Below are 8,513 nucleotides of genomic sequence, written 5' to 3' on the forward strand. Positions count from 1 at the left end.
AAAATAAATACGTAAATGGATAAATAAATAAATAAATAATTAAGTAAGTAAATAAATAAACAAATGGATAAATACATAAGTGAATAAATGAATAAATAAATAAATAAATAAATAAATAAACAACATAAATGAATGAATGAATTTTAATAAATTTATTTTTGTGTGCCAAAACAGCTTCTTTTAAAGTAAATCTAATTTTACTGACATAATGTTTGTGTAACACTATAGACAGTGAATTTAACAAGATAAAAAAAAATGATTATTTAAATATTAATGAGATGATATTTTAAAGTAAAAAAATCTATTTGTTTATTTTCATTTTATTTTCTGTTTTCAGAATATAATTTTTTTCTTTGGATTCTTTATGTGGTTGTTTAAATGAAGGAGCAGCAGCTTCTTTTAATCTTTTTACGTGTTTGTTTTATCTGTATGGTTCAAATTCTTAATTAAAACCTTTTTAATGCTCAAATGTAAGGATCAAAAATTTCATCAACATCTAAGAGCACCAACATCTCAGAGCACCAAAATCTAAGAGCACCAAAATCTAAGAGCACCAACATCTAAGAGCACCAACATCTCAGAGCACCAACATCTCAGAGCACCAACATCTCAGAGCACCAACATCTAAGAGCACCAACATCTCAGAGCACCAACATCTCAGAGCACCAACATCTAAGAGCACCAACATCTCAGAGCACCATCTCAGAGCACCAACATCTAAGAGCACCAACATCTAAGAGCACCAACATCTCAGAGCACCAACATCTAAGAGCACCAAAATCTAAGAGCACCAACATCTCAGAGCACCAAAATCTAAGAGCACCAACATCTAAGAGCACCAATATCTCAGAGCACCAACATCTCAGAGCACCAACATCTCAGAGCACCAACATCTAAGAGCACCAAAATCTAAGAGCACCAACATCTCAGAGCACCAAAATCTAAGAGCACCAACATCTAAGAGCACCAACATCTCAGAGCACCAACATCTCAGAGCACCAACATCTAAGAGCACCAACATCTAAGAGCACCAACATCTAAGAGCACCAACATCTCAGAGCACCAACATCTCAGAGCACCAACATCTCAGAGCACCAAAATCTAAGAGCACCAACATCTAAGAGCACCAACATCTCAGAGCACCAACATCTAAGAGCACCAACATCTCAGAGCACCAAAATCTAAGAGCACCAAAATCTAAGAGCACCAACATCTCAGAGCACCAATATCTAAGAGCACCAACATCTAAGAGCACCAACATCTCAGAGCACCAACATCTCAGAGCACCAACATCTAAGAGCACCAAAATCTAAGAGCACCAACATCTAAGAGCACCAACATCTCAGAGCACCAACATCTCAGAGCACCAACATCTAAGAGCACCAACATCTCAGAGCACCAACATCTAAGAGCACCAACATCTCAGAGCACCAACATCTCAGAGCACCAACATCTAAGAGCACCAACATCTAAGAGCACCAACATCTAAGAGCATCAACATCTCAGAGCACCAACATCTCAGAGCACCAACATCTCAGAGCACCAACATCTAAGAGCACCAACATCTAAGAGCATGAACATCTCAGAACACCGCAGTGATATCCGCAGTGAGCAGAGAAGCATCTCAGAAGAAGTCACCCTCTGAACCCATGCTAGCTGAAACCTCCTGCTGCTCACGGGATGAGTTTATTTTCTGCTGCATTCGGTTTTGTGTTTAATGTGAAAGTCCCAGGAGAACTGGGACTCTGCACTCTGATGTTTGATAAAACATCAGGAAACGCTTCAAGGAAATGGAAAATCTGCTGATGTTACTGTAACAAAGCGAACAGCTCCTCAGAAATTCAGTGGAACTGGTTTATACAAAATACCCTTTTGGTTACACTCTTACATAAACAACACAAGTTCTTCAACCGGTTCTTTAATGGTGACTAACTAATAAAGTTCTATCAGTTTCTTTTTCCTTAGCTTTTGTTTGCAGCAGTGGTAGCTCAAGTAGTTTAAGGCTCTGGGCCAAAGAAACCTGAAGGGTTCTATAACTAAAGGTTCTCATTTATTGTGATTAGCTTTGCTGTATAAATGTGACAGAAAGCACTAGAAGAACACTCTAAGAACAGAAACGGTTCTTTAAAGGTTCTTCAAGAGTTCACCAGATTCTTTATTTAAAGTTTATCATCTTAAAGTTTATTCTGTTGCTGGTCCTTAGCCTTCTGACAGAGAACCTCACTATTCTCTGGAGAATGTGGTAGTTTAGTGGTTAAGGCATTGGAAGAAGGTTATGAGTTTGAATCACATGTCCACCAATACTGCCACTGCTGGGCCCCTGAGCAAGGCCCTTAACTCTCAATTGCTCAGTTGTATAAAGAGTGATAAATCGTAAGTCGCTCTGGATAAGGGTGTCTATTAAAAGCCTGTAATGTAAATGTTCTAGTGTAACCCCGCGGGTCCTACTCGAACCTGGGTCTCCAGCATGGGAGGCGGGTGCTCTAACAAGGAGGCTAAAGACTGCAGTCGCTGAGGTTGTGAGGTTTTCCTGCACAGCACCTACCGCTGGCCTCCATTACACTAGCATTCTGAGTGGACCCTTTAAAGGTTCCCTGATTTTTTTTCCCTCTACCTATTCGACATCATTCCATATACAACTTGTTTTTTCCCAAGCAAATATTATCACCTAATTAACCTTTAAGGAACCATTAAAGAACCCTTTCAGGTTCTTGGTTTGTTTCAAGGTTCTTCATGATAAGGATGATGGAAAAAAGTTTCCTAATGTTTGTTCACCTTGGTTGAACTTTAAGGATCCCACAGAGGGACAAAAAAAGCGTACTCTAAAGGTTCATTTGATAATTAAAACTCCTTAACATCATGGAAGGGTGAAAGTTCAAGAGGTTTCTGCGCAGAACCTTTAAGTAGAACAGAAGAACTCTTCATGGTTCCAGTTCTGTTTTGTTTTTAATATCAGCCATTGTTTATTCAGTGGTGTAGCTTTGCTGTATTAATGTGACCAAAGAAGATTTCCTTAAAGGTTGATTCGATCATTAATGCTCTCTGGTTCCTGTCCTTAGCCTTCTGGGAGTGAAACACTTATATAGAACCCTGAAGGGTTGTCCTGAGGACAGGAGGACAGGAAATCTGAGATCGTTCGTGTCACATGACGCAATCAAACTTCATTCTCTGAAAATTCTATTGTTTTGTGAAATCTGAATAAAGAGGATAAGGGTGAGATGACATCATCATGGAAATATTTAAAGGAGTAGTACTGAGACTTTAAGGAGAACCGGTCTCGGTTCTCGACCTGTACCTACTGTAAATAATTACTCCCGACTTCGCCGTCAGCATCGTTTAATTGATACGTGATACATACTTAAAAACGTTTCCTTGTTCAGAACCAGGATGACCTGATTAGCCAGATTCCAGGATTCCCATACAATATTAAAAAAGTTCCTGTTGAGCCTCTCGCTCTGAAAACGTCTCTCCTGTCCTAGCAATCCATGTAAATCTTTTTTTTTCCTACTTTGGAAGTTAAATTTCTTGAACACACATGAAAATCCAGGAGCGGGGAAACACGGAAAACATGGACTAACCTACAAAAGGGAGGGTGAAGGAACACCCAGGACACATTCGCGTGAAGACTGGAAGCGGGGCATGTGGCTGCTCGACCTGTTCGAGGAAGTTTTCTCAGATGCCACACTTGCAAATGAGGAGCTCAGGGTGAATTTGCTTGCTTCTGTATCTGCTCGAGGAGAGTGAGCGCTGACCGAGGAGCTGTGCATCGCTTCAGGACTCAGAAAGACTTTCTTTTTGATTGATTTTTTTATTCACTGCCACTTTTTTGGACTCGTTATTGCATCTGTGATGATAAAAGTGAGGATGGTAACGTCTAAGGAGACGATGTTCAACCTGCTGTGTCTTTTCGTCTGCGTGGTGCTGCATTCTGCTCCACCTGCACAAGGTACGTTTAACATTTCACCACATCATTTGAGTTACTGCTTCAGTTACTGCTTATAACTGACATGATGGTTTTGTGGGAAGGTTTTGTCCTGTATTCCTTTTTCTATTTTTCCATCTGAGACGCTACACTAACGTGAGAAATGGTTTCAGAACATGGAATTTAGAACATTACAAACGTAAGAAAGGTGTTTATCACTACCTAATAGTTCCATGTAGATGCGATATGATGATGTGTATAAAAATATATATGGGATGATGTTGCCGTGCTGATGTTTCTGTACAGTCAGTTGTCTGGATGTCGAGGAAAAATTGCTAAATGTGAGAAATATTCAGGAAAACATAAACCTCCAGCTTTTTTCGAACAAACTTCCATCTGCTTCGCTTCAACAGCATCATCACAATAACGTCAGATTTTTGTAGTGTCTACTTTTTAAGTAAATGATATTCTAAACCCGTAAAAAGCCCCAAAAAATCGAACAAGGAGACCATGTTGACGTCCGAATTCTTAAATTTCGGTCGTCAACATGGGTGTGTACCGGAGAAAGTTTTGTTTATGAGAAGTGAAGATTAGAATAGTCAAAAGATCCCACATTTCTTAGTCAAATAAGTGAAACGCACTGACACAACAGCCAGCGCGAGGGTTCTTTAAAAAAAATAACCTAAAACTCACAGCTGGTGCAAAAAAAACGCAAGAATTTTCTCTCATGGGATCAATAAAGTATATCGACCTCTCTGTCTATGGAATAATTTAGGTATGAAGAACCAGAAAAAATAATATGGTTTTAAATTGCAAGATAGCTTGAAGTGAAATGGTAAAAAATAAATAAATAAATAAATAAACAAGCAAACAAATAAATAAAAATGAAATAATTAATAAAAAAATAAATAAATAAATAGAATGTAAAAACTTATCATAAATAAAAAAATATATAAATAGATAGATAGATAGATTGATAGATAGATAAATAATTTGCTTAAAAACATTATCATCTGACATGCATTTTTAATTTATTTTTATTTTTGAAGACTACATGATTATACTATGTAAATATGTTTGTAGATATGTAGATATTTTTGTAGTAGGCAGTTGGCTTTAGAAGTTTTACAACTTTCACCTTATATTTATTTTTTTTTATGTTTTTTAAAAAAATATATTTAAATCTATAATAAACATATTCTATAATATCATCATTTCAGCTTCATTTTTGGGCTAAAATTAATTTTAAAAAATTATAATAAACGACCTTGAATGACCCAGGTATGTACAGTATACAGTATATATATACACCAGGGCTTAAAATATGAGATACCCATGAAAATGAATTAAATCGTTCTGTAGTTTTGTCACGTTAAAGCTAGTTAAGCTTTCCTTGTGTGTATTGTAGCTCACAAGACTACTTTGCTAACTAAGTTCTCTTATTTTATTTAGTTGTTAGCTGTTAGCGACGGACATGACTGAATTCTGACTTGCTATATATATATATATAAAACCCTTAAAAAGTGTCTGGAAAGTGAAATGTTCAAGCCAGTGTGACTGTTTGTGTCTTTATAACACTTCACAAGTTAGTTAGCGTGACAATAAGTAACTAGTTAGCATGGTTTCATGATTGATCCTATTTGTTTATGCAGATTAACCACCTCAGAAGTTGCTGGATTAAAACTTTATTCTGTTTACTGTATGTTCTCGGTCTCCCTGCTGCTGACCTACAGGACAGAGCTACAGCAACTACCCCATAAACACCACCGTAAACATGGGCAAATCAGCCACCTTCACCTGCACCGTCACACCAAACAACATGACGCTCAACTTCACCGTGCGTCTCCCACAAAACAGCTATGTCCTGCAGTGCCCCGGGAAAGGCATCAAGTACCCCTCCATGGTTCGGGGATCTTACTTTTCTTTAGCAAATTTAACCTTCAGCAAATACCTGAGTGCAGAAACTCAGCACTTAACCCAGTTAAAACTCATCAATCGACAGTTAGCTAGCGTAACTTAAAGATGGTTTTAAGTGTATGTTGAATTAAAAACCTAGTGGTCAGGAGCAATGTGCCATCTTATCGTCCACTATTTATTGCTAATGAAGGCACATTGCAGGACCTAAACACAGTGAGTGGTCATTTTTCTCTTCACAGACTTCAGAACTTTCCCCTGCTTCCTCTCTTCCTCTGCTGTAGGGTCTGTATGGGAATTGTGAGGTAACTGGTTCTCAGGTTACAGGAACATGGCAGATGTCAAACATCGGAAACGACGTTAACGGCACCGCTTTCACCTGCGTCGGCAGTGACCTCTCACCAATAACTGGATACCTTTGGATTACAGGTATGTTGTCTGGACAAAAGACGCCAAAAATACAGAGTCAAAAGAGAGAATTCTTAGCTGTAAAATCTTTTAAAAACTAGCTGATAAACTTTAGTGAAGGGTTCAGTCATGCTAACGATGTCATAGTGATTACTTTACTATGACCTACACACTGATCACTATTGTACTCACTGACCAATCACAGATAAGCATTTTACTCACTGACCAATCACTGATCAGCATTTCACTCACTGACCAATCACAGATCAGCATTTTACTCACTGACCAATCATCAGCATTTTATTCACTGACCAATCTCAGATCAGCATTTTATTCACTGACCAATCACAAATAGGCATTTTATTCACTGACCAATCCCTGATCAGCATTTTACTCACTGACCAATCACAAATAGGCATTTTATTCACTGACCAATCCCTGATCAGCATTTTACTCACTGACCAATCATCAGCATTTTATTCACTGACCAATCCCTGATCAGCATTTTATTCACTGACCAATCCCTGATCAGCATTTTACTCACTGACCAATCACTGATCAGCATTTTACTCACTGACCAATCACAAATAAGCATTTTACTCACTGACCAATCACTGATCAGCATTTTACTCACTGACCAATTACTGATCAGCATTTTAGTCACTGACCAATTATCAGCATTTTATTCACTGACCAATCTCAGATCAGCATTTTACTCACTGACCAATCACAAATAAACATTTTACTCACTGACCAATCACTGATCAGCATTTTACTCACTGACCAATCCCTGATCAGCATTTTACTCACTGACCAATTACTGATCAGCATTTTACTCACTGACCAATCACTTATCAGCATTTTAGTCACTGACCAATCACTGACCAGCATTTTACTCACTGACCAATCACTGATCACCATATCATGATCTCCTCTGCTATCTGTCAGGTGCTAGTTCCTATTATCTGATGCTCTTCGGTTGTGTCATGGGCGGCTTCTTCGGCATCCTCATCATCTTTGGCGTGACCTACGTTTCCCTGAAGAGATCCGAAAAGCTCCAGGAATGTTTCAGTAAGTGCCGAGATTCCCACACTGTCGGGAACGCTGAGGGAACACTACTAGCCGTTTATTCGGTGCTTTTGTTCTGAAAGGGCAGCCATTTTACCAGCCTTGTCTCGCTTTGTGCTTTTTCCAGAGGGCAAAGACGAAGACGAAGACGTCATAGGGGGTGTAGAGGAGGAGACTATAAAAGACTAGTCTGACTCTTCGTCATCATCTTCATCATCCTCCTCATCCTCATCCCGGCTCTATGAAGACTGTATTTCAAAAAAGAAAGTGCTTCCTCTTATGGATATTTAGAGCAATACGATTCCCCATTAATATTAAATGTAAGGAAAAGTTGTATAGTATGGAAGAGTATAGTGTAGTAGAGTATCCTAGAGTATAGTATGAGTATTGGGGGGGGGTGTTATTTATTATAACTGTTATGGCTTAGATGACATTTTACTGCACTCCAAATATGTAAATTGTAAATAATTGATATGTTATATATTTACAGATTACAGATTATATAAGATAAATATATATATGTATATATATATATAGAGAGAGAGAAAGAGAGATAGAGGGATAGACAGAGAAATAGAGAGAGAGAGAGAGAGACGGAGAAAGAGATAGAGGGAGAGACAGAGAAAGAGAGAGAGAGAGAGATAGAAGGAGAGACGTAGAAAGAGAGAGATTTGAGAGAGACACACGGAAATTTGAATGAAACGGTTTCAGTGTATTTGAAGATGTGAAACACACACACACACAAACACACACACACACACACAAACACACACACAAACACACACACACAAACACACACACACAAACACACACACACAAACACACACACACAAACACACAAACACACACACACAAACACACACAAACACACACACAAACACACACACACAAACACACACACAAACACACACACACAAACACACACACAAACGCACACAAACACACACACAAACACATACAAACACACACAAACACACAAACACACACACAAACACACACACACAAACACACACACACACAAACACACACACAAACACACACACAGGAAATATGTGCACTGTACCTCCATCTTATGAAGAAGCTGAAATTTTGAGTTCATGAATTTAAAGCATGTTGGCTGTAACGGTAACCGGATGGGGGGGGGGGGGGTTACGGAAAGCGTCTTAAGAAAAACTTCCGATAAAAATTCGATGAAATTGAA

The sequence above is a fragment of the Hemibagrus wyckioides genome, linkage group LG23 (genome assembly GCF_019097595.1).
Source record: "Hemibagrus wyckioides isolate EC202008001 linkage group LG23, SWU_Hwy_1.0, whole genome shotgun sequence".
NCBI classification, from domain to species: Eukaryota; Metazoa; Chordata; class Actinopteri; order Siluriformes; family Bagridae; genus Hemibagrus; species Hemibagrus wyckioides.